Raw genomic sequence first — 12,742 nt, forward strand, 5'->3', positions numbered from 1 at the left:
ATCCAAATGCAGGTTTCACTTCTGCCGAGTATTAACTGAGTGAAAGCTGATTATTCTTGGGAATAAGTTAATATTGTCAACAAGAAATGACAGTAAGGAATATATATATGTCAATATACTCACACTCGTGAATAGGGCTCGACAAGAGGTTGGTGAACTTACAACACTTATTGCCCGAAACGACCGTTTCTGAGCCAAAAATATCCTTTTAGAATGAGAAAGGTTACCCCAAAATATATTGCCTTACCACATAAGCGAATGAAAATAAGCAAAGTAGACTAATTTTCGTGTCGAACAATCACTCACTTCAGATACTTTTCGAACAGTAAAAATAGCAGCAGTAAGTCTTTGAACAAGATCCTGAACATGGGATTTCCACAATCTATCTGAACATATATATATATATATATATATATATATATATATATATATATATATATATCCGAAAGTTATTGACAAATTGCTTTGAAATTTAGACACAACGGTGCCTTCGAATATATATATATATATATATATATATATATATATATATATATATATTTGAAGGCATCGTTGTGTCTAAATTTCAAAGCAATTAGTCAAGACCTTTCGGAAACACACGATTTTGAATAAACGAACACTTAAATTTCTATTTATGTTGATATACAGAGTAGAGATTTGACATAGTTAATTTTGTAGTCTAAAAGGTGCTGTACGGGTGCTGGTGCCGACTCTGGAATCAAGATTGGAGTGAGTGTTTCCTTTGCCATCCCATCCGCACCGACTGCCACGTCTACACTTGGGAGACTATTAGATCGTCATCAGTCATATGGAATGTGTTACTCTCCGCTATAGAATGTGCTGTAATTCCATCAGTGTCCATGTTCGCTTAAACCTCACATAGCATGAATGATGACTCACATGACTGTTTTTTTCATCTAATGAGATATCGCGTATATCTAGCGAAACAAGAACTTGCAGGGATTAATAATTTAACTGGAAAGCCCGTGTTTCGTTTTGGACGTTCTGTTCCGCCGTCCATTATATTAAGAAAACCGAGTGGCAAGTATTTGTGATTTCTTTCCATTTTGAAGTCGAGCAATTATCTGCACGTAATTAGGAGCAAAGAACAGAAATCGGTTCTAAATTCTATTGAGTTCTGAGTACGATAGGGCGAGCGTTAGTCATTTTCAGAAACAAATACTTGTGCTTGTGAAATTTTGTCAGAATAAACCGCTGAGCTAAACTTCATTAGACTTTTATTTTTGGTCGTCGTTCCTGACTCCTCTCCTTCTTACCGTTAGAACATTCTATCTCAGTTTTGGCGAGCTGAATTGTGGACCTGTGTACTGAAGGTTAGGAACACTAGGGCCTTGACCGCCTTTTGGCTGTCCAGTCAAATAGTTTTTAGGCCTTTGTATAAGGCTGTGGTATCCAAAAATCGCACAAGACTACCAAAATATTAATAAATTTTTATCTGCCGCCCCAAAGTGTGCATGATGTTTGTTAATGGTATGGTTCAGTACAGTTATCTTCAGAATTGCAGTAACGAAATACATCGGAATATTACAATGTTTATCAATTCTGAACTTCAAAATATTTCTCAACACATAATTTTTCTTATTATAGTACCTGAAGATAGCTTCCACAACACGTTATTGAGAAAGACAATCCATTCAATATAGAGAGGAAACATTCATTGAATACAATAACGGCAAAGCCCTATTCTGACATTCGTTTCCTTTAGTGTTAAAATTCAGATTGCTTTAAATATAAATTCAAATGATATTATCCACCAATTTTGTTAGCGACGATAACAAACTGACGTCACTTCAGTTGAGAACAACAATCGAAACAGTCCATGCACGCCGGTACCCTGCAATCGGAAAATGCTAATTTAAATGGCAGTGAAATGGACTGTTTTCTCTAGATGCAAAATAGTCATGGAAAGAATGAAATAATAAGTTGTGAATACTACGTAAATTGTTGGGACCATTTAGATGACAACATAGATTAGAAGAAGCTTGGATTTCGAAGGTATAAAGGATCTGGATAATGCACCTGCCCACATAGCTGCTTTAGTGGCGAGAAAACGTAGAGTTATCAAGTCCGAAATTCTCAAAGGTCCATCCAATCGACCAAAATGGAACATTCTGACTTCCACCTAATACACCCATGTAAATAAAGTTGCTGTCTAAAATCGTTTTAAGATAACTGTTGAGGTTTTGGGAGATGTATAATTTCTTGGACGTAACTTTAGGAAATAATGGTGGTGCCTGAAATAATTTGGAAAAATTACATCGGATAAAAAGGGGCCAAAGAGGAGAAAGGTTGTATTTTTAGTGCGGAGGCGAGGAATTCGCTTTCCCTTGTAACGAAACAAGAGTTCTCCCATGTCCGAAAATTACTAGCATTTATCGATTCATACCGTCGGAAGTCAGAAGCGATAAGTAAGCGCGTTGCTACCCTGAACGAACAGCAGGTCTGGGTAGCACATTCAGAATTTCTTGCTTGTGAGTTAATACAGGTGTCATAGGTACTAACACACAAAAACTTCCAATCTGACAATATTACATCTATTGTCCGTAGTGTGTCGTTGGTACTTACCTAAAGAGAGATTCTTTGTGAGCATGTTCATCTGAATCGAAACCCATTTAAGCTTGTAAAGACAAGAGAGACACTTTTCCAATAAATAAGCTGTGACATTGGCACTGAGCCGCTAAATGAAGGTAGAAACAAGAGGCTTACACCAGCTGTATGATATTTAATTCGACGCCCTGAAGTTCAGCCACAGGGATCCTGGGCCTCAAGTAGCGTTCGAGACATTCACGGAGCCTCGGAAATTTTCTGCATCGTACCGAACATTATATTCTTTCTGGCATTTTTAATTACGCCTGTAAGGCCCATCCACAAGGTTTTTTGCTATTTACTAGGACCGAAATGTATTTTTAACAATTTCTAAGTTTCTATGTGCACTGTGGTGAACGTGTGGTTGCTATTCTGTCATTCTGTGCAACGGATTTTCTGAGATGTACCCTTTACCCTGTGGCTCCTGCAAGATGCAATTTCCACCCCCAAACTACTACAGAAGTCAGACAGACGCTCCTAACGTTCTAAAGAGAAATGCCTGAAAAACTTTCAGCAATAAATATCTTCTGGAGTCGTCCACTGTAAGGAAATGACACAAAAATTCACATAATTTCTTGTGTAACTAGTGGGAACTTGGGCACTGGAGTAGTGCTAGTTAATGTAAGAAAAACATGAAACTAACGAAAATTATTATTTATTTTGCAAAAATTCTGAGAAATCACACTGGCACTTTTAGTTATGAACTGAACAAGCTATTTCCGGGTTCTTTTCGGAATGTGAAGTTACCTCTTAAGAACAGGATTTGCTAATGAAATTTCTATACAAGGTTTAAGATTGTTATTGACTTGACAGAATGGCTGAGAGCCATGACTACTCAACTTGAATAATTATCTGTTAGAATGTTTCTAGGTACGATCGAGACTGTCACATGTGAAATGCAGTGAAGTGTACTGTTGTGGTGGAAATATGGGGCTCGCAAGAGCTGTAGCGCACAATACCGTAAGCAGCGACGACTGCTGTCTGCGCCGCTCGCTGCTGACAAATACGATAACTCTCGTTCTATCTGGATTGACCTTCGCCAATCAAACTCTCAGATAACCAGTCCACCGCGATGCCACTCAAAAATTCGCTCGCCGGCGTTTAACTATAACTCTGTCCGTTGACACCGCACAATAAGTGTGGCGGCCAACACAGTGAAAAACGCTTAATCGCAAGGACTCAATACAGAGTCGCACTCCGATTCGCTCTCGACAGAGGTGCTCTCCCAGTGAAGTACTGAGGAGAGACTTGTTCCTCGCTCTTTGAGTACACGTACGAGCGCACACGCTCTCGTTACGTGTTCTCGCTCCAAGAGCGACAACGGAATAACCCCTCACCACACCAGACGTGAAGGGGTATATTTTTTGGTCTCTTCCATTACTGCTTCAGCTCAAGGCGTCAGGAATTTCGTCTGCCAATCAGCATTACTCTTCTAAAACAGGAGAATGACGTTTCACTTAAGGTGACCAATCCGAAAATCTGTAGCATCGGCGTTTGGCTTTTGCTGTCTCACTGTGAAAACCTCTGAAACTACATGTTATGTTTGTAAAGAATTCGTAGGCTGGGCGCTCCCACACAATTTAGTGGAATTTGCTTTTAAGCCAAACGTGGGGTCATCCTCCCTTTCACTCGGGCAAACGCAGTCTGCTCTACGGGCAGTCGCCGGCCTACGTAGATAGGTTGACTCTTCCTCTGAAGGGACTGGCGCCCTGGCGTGTGGTTTGCCTCTCCTGAACTAGAAGCCCCTGTGACCGTCATGACTTGAATGTGTGTGTGTGTGTGTGTGTGTGTGTGTGTGTGTGTGTGTACACCAGCCTTGAGTATTTCAATCTCAGTGCGCACTTGCGATTTACTAGTTATTTGCATATCATTTACATAAATTCATACAAAATTGACTTTATCTTATCGAGTCTGTGTTCGAATGAAGCGTCTTGATGTGCAGAATATGATTGTGAGGGCGGAATATGTAACCAATTAAGGTCAGGAGACCGCAATGTCTTACAGTGCCACATTGTTCTTAGATAAAAGAGGTGGTAAATAGCAAGAAAAATATTAGTCACAAACTAAGAAGAGGACGTAGGTCGCTTTTAAGTGTTATAAGAGGTTATACAACAGGTACCAGGAGGCGTTTCAGCCTCCAGTGCTGACGTCAGTCACGACGGTAAAGTGTTGTGATGTGCCGGTCGGCTATATGTAATCAACGCTGTACGAAGGGTCGATATGCAAATGTGACAATATGTCAGCAAGGAGGTATCGTGTTTGGATTTGACTATGACCATATCGTGAGTGTAGTTGTCCAAAAAAAAAAGTGGCTCATATCCGCCCCCCCCCCCCCACCCCCCTCTCTCACCACTCTCTCTTTCACTCATACGCACACACACGGTATAAACAGCATAAACAGAAGTTAGTAACGAACATATACTTCGTTAGGTTGGCGACACATAGGTAAACATACCAAAGACGATGAAACACGTATAGGAGTCGCAATACTTACGTTGTGAAAAGAAGTGTACGACGAAATAGTTGTATCGAGTGACAGAAGAACGATAGTCCACCATAAAAAAGAGTGAGAAACATGCTGAACACTGTGTGAATGGCGAAAACACGAAGAGGTGAATATAGAACAGTGATAAAAGTGGTAGTGCGACCTCCAGGCCAGATGTGAGGAGCCGGCTACGGTGGCCGAGCGGTTCTAGGCGCGCGACTGCTACGGTCGCAGGTTCGAAACCTGCCTCGGGCATGGATGTATGTGATGTCCTTAGGTTAGTTAGGTTTAAGTAGTTCTAAGTTCTAGATGACTGATGACCTCAGTCCCATAGTGCTCAGAGCCATTTGAACCAGATGTGAGGAAACGCAGATCATCAAGTCGTAAGTAATTACATTTTTTACAAAAATCGCGAAGTGAACTGTTTGATAATATATAACTAACAAAACTGTATCATTATAGATCCCACTGATGATGCCTTAAAACAGCAGAAGGCGAAACGCGTATGGATTAAATAAAATAAATAGCAGCAGGAAAAGGCAGTTTGATTTGCGAAACAAGTATCCAGAAGATTACGTTTATATAATTATCTCGATCGTGGTTTTTACATATTTGAGTAAAGGTATGGGGCTAGTAATGTGTACTCGTATGAGTACAATTTTATTGCTTTTAGTGCACTGTAAAATTAATTCTATTGATTCGGAATTCAATATGTGGAATTAATTACTGTTAACTAACACATAACAGTTGATCACTTGATTACACGGTCATTTTTCTATTTAGGTTTTGATGAACTTTCCCATTGCGTTCTATCGTCTTCTGGAACGCGGGACATGCTTATGAACAGCCCTTCGCAGTTCTCATTTTACATTAATTTCCGCTGTACCACTGTAGATGTAAGTGAAGTCAAAGACGAACTAATAAACTTAAATTAAAAATATAAAAAAATCTCCGACACACAAATATCTAAAGAGTAAAACGTAGTATCTATTGCCCCTTTAAGTTTCATATAACTAGTGATACTTTGATCTAAACGTCGTCGCATCGGGACACCGCTAAGTACACTACTAGCCATTAAAATTGCTACACCACGAAGATGACGTGCTACCGACGCGAAATTTAACCGAGAGGAAGGTGATATGATGTGCAAATGATTAGCTTTTCAGAGCATTCACACCTACAACGTGCTGACATGAGGAAAGTTTCCAACCGATTTCTCATACACAAACAGCAGTTGACCGGCGTTGCCTGGTGAAACGTTGTTGTGATGCCTCGTGTAAGAAGGAGAAATGCGTACCATCATGTTTCGGACTTTGATAAAGGTCGGATTGTAGCCTGTCGCGATTGCGGTTGATCGTATCGCGACATTGCTGCTCTCGTTGGTCGAGATCCAATGACTGTTAGCAGAATATGGAATCGGTGGGTTCGGGAGGGTAATACAGAAGGGCCTCTAATCACTAGCAGTCGAGATGACAGGCATTTCATCCGCATGGCTGTAACGGATCGTGCAGCCACGTCTCGATCCCTGAGTCAATAGATGGGGACGTTTGCAAGACAACAACCATCTGCACCAACAGTTCGACGACGTTTGCAGCAGCATGAACTATCAGCTCGGAGACCATGGCTGCGGTTACCCTTGACGCTGGATCACAGACAGGAGCGCCTGCCATGGTGTACTCAACGACGAACCTGGATGCACGAATGGCAAAACGTCATTTTTTCGGATGGATCCAAGTTCTGTTTACAGCATGATGATGGTCGCATCCGTGTTTGGCGACATGCGGTGAACGCACATTGGAAGCGTGTATTCGTTATCGCCATACTGGCGAATCACCCGGCGTGATGGTATGGGGTGCCATTGGTTACACGTCTCGGTCACCTCTTGTTCGCATTGATGGCACTTTGAACAGTGGACGTTACATTTCAGATGTGTTACGACCCGTGGCTCTACCCCTCATTCGATACCTGAGAAACCCTACATTTCAGCAGGATAATGCACGACCGCACGTTGCAGCTCCTGTACGGGCATTTCTGGATACAGAAAATGTTCGACTGCTGCCCTGGCCAGCACATTCTCCAGATCTCTCACCAATTGAAAACGTCTGGTAAATGGTGGCCGAGCAACTGGCTCGTCACAATACGCTAGTTACTACTCTTAATGAACTGTGGCATTGTGTTGAAGCTGCATGGGCATGTACACGCCATCCAAGATCTGTTTGATTCGTATCACGGCCGTTATTACGGCCAGAGATGGTTGTTCTGGGCACTGATTTCTCAGGATCTATGCACCCAACTTACGTGAAAATGTAATCACATGTCAGTTCCAGTATAATAATTTGTCCAACGAATACCCGTTTATCATCTGCATTTCTTCTTGGTGTAGCGATTTGAACGGCCAGTAGTGTAAATAAAGCAGACTCGTGCTCACGGTTTAATCAAGCGTGACCTAGTACACTACTATTAAAGCAGTGCAGGACATAGGGCTCGTAAGACACATTTATGTATGAAACTAAGTTCGTACTGTATTATGTAAGATTGTCATATAAAATGAATAGGTAACTCTATTCTTTAACGATGTTACGCTAATTAAAGACGAATTGGTTTTCATATTTCAAATAACACGTAATTATAACTTGGTTGTAAATAGGTTCTCGGGGGAGACGTCGGATGTCGTTGTGAAAACTCCACAATGTTTCGTCGGCGCAACTGACCGACATCTTCAAGTAGGGCACTTAACTTACTTGTTTAGTCTTTAGAGGTTTTGTGGGTGTTTTTTTAGATTTAATTTATTTTATTCTGCTTTGTAGCTGCTGAAACGGGCGACTTCAAAAGACAAAAAATTATCATTCTTCGTCCACTGCACATTTATTCGGATCTTTCTGAGCTTTACATTATGGTGCTACAAAGGTTGATACATTACATAGCTTATATCAAGAGACCCACTGGCCAAAAACATTTTTAATTAACTTAGCTGGTGGAATACAAATTGCTGAGTAGACTTCTATGAAATATAGCTAAGAACCATCCCCGATTATACCAACTTTCAAATAAAAAAAACCAGCATTAAAATCGAACATTTCATTTGGGAGCTACGATGCCACAGACAGATACACAGCCGGCCGGAGGTTCGAATCCTGCCTCGGGCATGGATGTGTGTGATGTCCTTAGGTTAGTTAGGTTTTAGTAGTTCTAAGTTCTAGGGGACTGATAACCTCAGACGTTAAGTCCCATAGTGCTCAGAGCCATTTTTTTGTGATATTGCAGAAGAGGAGCGACAGTATGGATGCCATTTGAATCATTTTTGAACACATACACAGATAGACACGTTAAACTTGTTACACTCCTCTGTTTGCGTCGGTGACTAAAAACATTGGCATTTTAAGCAAGAAAGCTAAAATCATAAAAATATAAAACGTAAAATAACAATAACAAGAATTTAAAAAAATGGCTCTGAGCACTATGGGACTTAACTTCTGAGGTCATCAGTTCCGTAGAACTTAGAACTACTTAAACCTAACTAACCTAAGGACATCACACATATCCATGCCCGAGGCAGGACTATAACCTGCGACCGTAGCGGTCGCGCGGTTCCAGATTCAAAAAATGGCTCTGAGCACTATGGGACTCAACTGCTGAGGTCATTAGTCCCCTAGAACTTAGAACTAGTTAAACCTACCTAACCTAAGGACATCACAAACACCCATGCCCGAGGCAGGATTCGAACCTGCGACCGTAGCGGTCTTGCGGTTCCAGACTGCAGCGCCTTTAACCGCACGGCCACTTCGGCCGGCTGTGCGGTTCCAGACTGAAGCGCCTAGAACTAAACAATAATGAAAAATAATATTATCAAAATTATAGAGACTAAAGAAGACTAATAATGAAGACAATCTAGCAAATAAAGAATAAACAGTTAAATGAAAAGCGACCTGTATACGCTCATGTTCATAAGCCCTAGCTATACGAGTTTGCTCTTTAGGAATATAAGAACCTTCAACATCGCAGCGCGTCGGTAATCGTTGGTTAATATATTAAAAAACTAGAAACCCTCCTCGATTGCGAAAAAAGCACCTAGTGTTAACCTAGGTTTCGGCGTAGATAACTACACCTTCTTCAGAACAATAAAACCCACATTCAAGTAACTTCACTAGTCTTGCGCATGTGCATAGGTAGCGGGTCGGGCGTGTAAGTGAGCGACCATTTGTAGCTGCAGTTTATGGCGGGTCATGGCCCATCGAACATAGGCCGGTGTGAGGTGGAGGTTATACCATTAAGTTAAGTAGTGGTTTAGACTTTGTACATATGTACTGTTTGTGTTTTCCTTTTTGTTTATAAATGTATAGCTATGGTGTTCTTTTAATCATTGACAAAGGTCTTCTTAGGAACTTGTGGGTTTTATTGTTCTGAAGAAAGTGTAGTTATCTACGCCGAAACCTAGGTTAACACTAGGTGCTTTTTTCGCAATCGAGGCGGGTTTTTAGTTTTTTAATATCTTTAGGAATAAATGATGAAACGTATCCAGCTGCCTGTAATACATAACGTAAAGACAGGAGGAAATTCTACGGTGATGAAAACCTGTTCCCGAGGAGTTTAAAAACTATGTACTGATACTGTAACTGGTCATACGATACTCAGCAAATTTGTGCTGTACATAAGCTAGCAAACAGGCAGGCCGTAGAACGGGGACGAACGTTTGGCACCCTAACTGACACCTGGCAGATAATGAGTAATAGTGTAGTTTGTGCACAGCACGGTGCATTGCGCAGTTGGCGCCAGCTCTGGACAGAGAAAGCCGTCGGCAGAGACGCCACGAGGTGACTGGCGCCAGCGGCGGCCCGGCGCCGGCGCCCTCGTCGGCGGCTCCATTAGGCCGGGGCGGCGCGGCGCTGTGCAGCGCTGGCTGGCCACGGCTGTGGCTGCGGCCGCGGCTGTGCGGAATTAATAAGGTGAGCGCGCGATGCGTGGCGCGATAGCCGCCCCGCCCACTTCGCGCCTGCACTGCTGCCACGGCCGCCGCCGCAAATAAATCCCATTTATTTCGCCTCAAAGCGCAGCCGGGCGTTTGCCGCTCTATCTGATGTTAGATCTGCGTGTCGTCTATTCTGTTGCGCTGCGTCGAAGATTAAAGCCGGCTTGTTGGCTCTATCTATCTATCTGTGATTCAGATGCACTCCTCCCGCGGTATCTGCTGCCGCATCAGTAAAGCTTATTGCGCTGGATCTCGCCCTCGTTGACTCACTCGAACATCGGACAGTTTAATGCTGAAGATCTGAAGATTATAATCCGGTTGCGAATCAGAAGAAACTGCAGAAAGAGCATAGAGGGGACTTATAAAAAACCAAAATGTTCAGTCAGAACAAATGAGCGTAGGCTTCGCTGCCGGGGTGCAGCTCAATAAAATTCGCCTAAAGTAAGACATCTAATGTTGTGGCTACTATTTTAAGCAAATTTCTTCAGTGTGATTCAGGCTGAATCAATCTGAAGAAAGCTTTATGGAATAGCAGGTATCAACGTCTACATAAATAGTCTATAAACCACTGTCTACATCTACATCTACATGGATATTCTGCAAATCACATTTAAGCGTCTGGCAGAGGGTTCATCGAACCACTTTCACAATTCTCTACTATTCCAATCTGGTGTAGCGTGCGGAAAGAACGAACACCTATCTCTTTCCGTACGAGCTCTGATTTCTTTTATTTTCTCTTGATGATCGTTCCTCCCTATGTGGATGGCCTCACACTTTTCGTTATTTAAGGTCAACTTCCACTTTTCGCACCATTCCGATCTTTCTTCTAAATCGTTTTGCAGTTTGTTTTTATCTTCTGATGGCTTTATTAGCCGATAAAAAAAATTATAAAACGTGCTGCCTTTCTTTGAACTTTTTCGATGTACTCCGTCAGTCCTATCTGGTAAGGATCCCACACCGCGCAGCAGTATTCTAAAAGAGGACGGACAAGCGTAGTGTAGGCAGTCTCCTTACTAGGTCTGTTACATTTACTAAGTGTCCTGCCAATAAAACGCAGTCTTTGGTTAGCCTTCCCCACAACATTTTCTATGTGTTCCTTCCAATTTAAGTTGTTCGTAATTGTAATACCTAGGTATTTGGTTGAATTTACGGCTTTTACATTAGACTGATTTATCGTGTAACCGAAGTTTAACGAGTTTCTTTTAGCACTCGTGTGGATGGCCTCACACTTTTCGTTATTTAAGGTCAACTTCCACTTTTCGCACCATTCCGATATTTCTTCTAAATCGTTTTGCAGTTTGTTTTGATCTTCTGATGACTTTATTAGTCGATAAACGACAGCATAGTCTGCAAACAACCGAAGACGGCTGCTCAGATTGTCTCCCAAATTGTTTATACAGTTAAGGAACAGCAAAGGGCCTATAACACTACCTTCGGGAATGCCAATAAATCACTTGTTTCACTCGATCACTTTCGGTCAGTTACTACGAACTGTAACCTCTCTGACAGGACATCACAGATCCAGTCACGTAACTGAGACGATATTCCATAAGCACGCAATTTCACTACCAGCCGCTTGTGTGGTACAGTGTCAAAAGCCTTCCGGAAATCCAGAAATACGGAATAGATCTGAAATCCCTTGTCAATAGCACTCAGCACTTCATGTGAATAAAGAGCTAGTTGTGTTTCACAAGAACGATGTCTTCTAAACCCATGTTGACTGTGTGTCAATAGACCGTTTCCTTCCAGGTAATTCATAATGTTCGAACACATTATATGTTCTAAAATCCTGCTGTATATCGACGTTAACGATATGGGTCTGTAATTTAGTGGATTGCTCCTACTACCTTTCTTAAATAATGGTGTGACCTGTGCAACTTTCCAGTCTTTGGGTACGGATCTTTCGTCGAGGGAACGGTTGTATATGATTGTTAAGTATGGAGCTAACGCAATAGCATACTCCGAAAGGAATCTAATTGGTATACAGTCTGGACCAGAACACTTGTTTTTATTAAGTGATTTGAGTTGCTTCACCACTCCGAGGATATTTACTTCTACGTTACTCATGTTTGCAGCTGTTCTCGATTCGAATTCTGGAATACTTACTTCGTCTTCTTTTGTGAAGGCGTTTCTGAAGGCTGTGTTTAGTAACTCTGCTTTGGCAGCACTGTCTTTGATAGTATCTCCTTTGCTATCTTGCAGAGAAGGCATTGATTGTTTCTTGCTTCCAACATACTTCACATACGACCAGAATCTCTGTGAAATTAATGACAGAGGATACTTATCATTTTGCAGCTTGTAATGGTTTCTACTCGTTCCAGTCTAGTATGGAGACGTGAGGAATGACTGTTTTTAGCGTATCATGATTCGGTCTCACTTTCAGAAGATTTTTATCGAAATTATATCAAACTTATAACCATTGAAGGGAACTGTGTATTTTGTGCTCTGCTTGAATGTTGGTCTTCCGTCTTGAGCTTACTGCAATTTAATTAAAGAGAACTGCACCAGACGCGTTTCACTTTTATTTACAAAGCATCTTACGCGGTTATTGGTGTTTTTAAAATGGTTCAAATGGCTCTAAGAACTATGCGACTTAACATTTGAGGTCATTAGCCCCTAAGACTTTGAACTACTGGACCTAATTAACCTGAGGACATCACACACATCCATGCCCTCGGCAGGAT

Source organism: Schistocerca nitens, chromosome 1, assembly GCF_023898315.1.
Source record: "Schistocerca nitens isolate TAMUIC-IGC-003100 chromosome 1, iqSchNite1.1, whole genome shotgun sequence".
In the NCBI taxonomy this organism is placed as follows: domain Eukaryota; kingdom Metazoa; phylum Arthropoda; class Insecta; order Orthoptera; family Acrididae; genus Schistocerca; species Schistocerca nitens.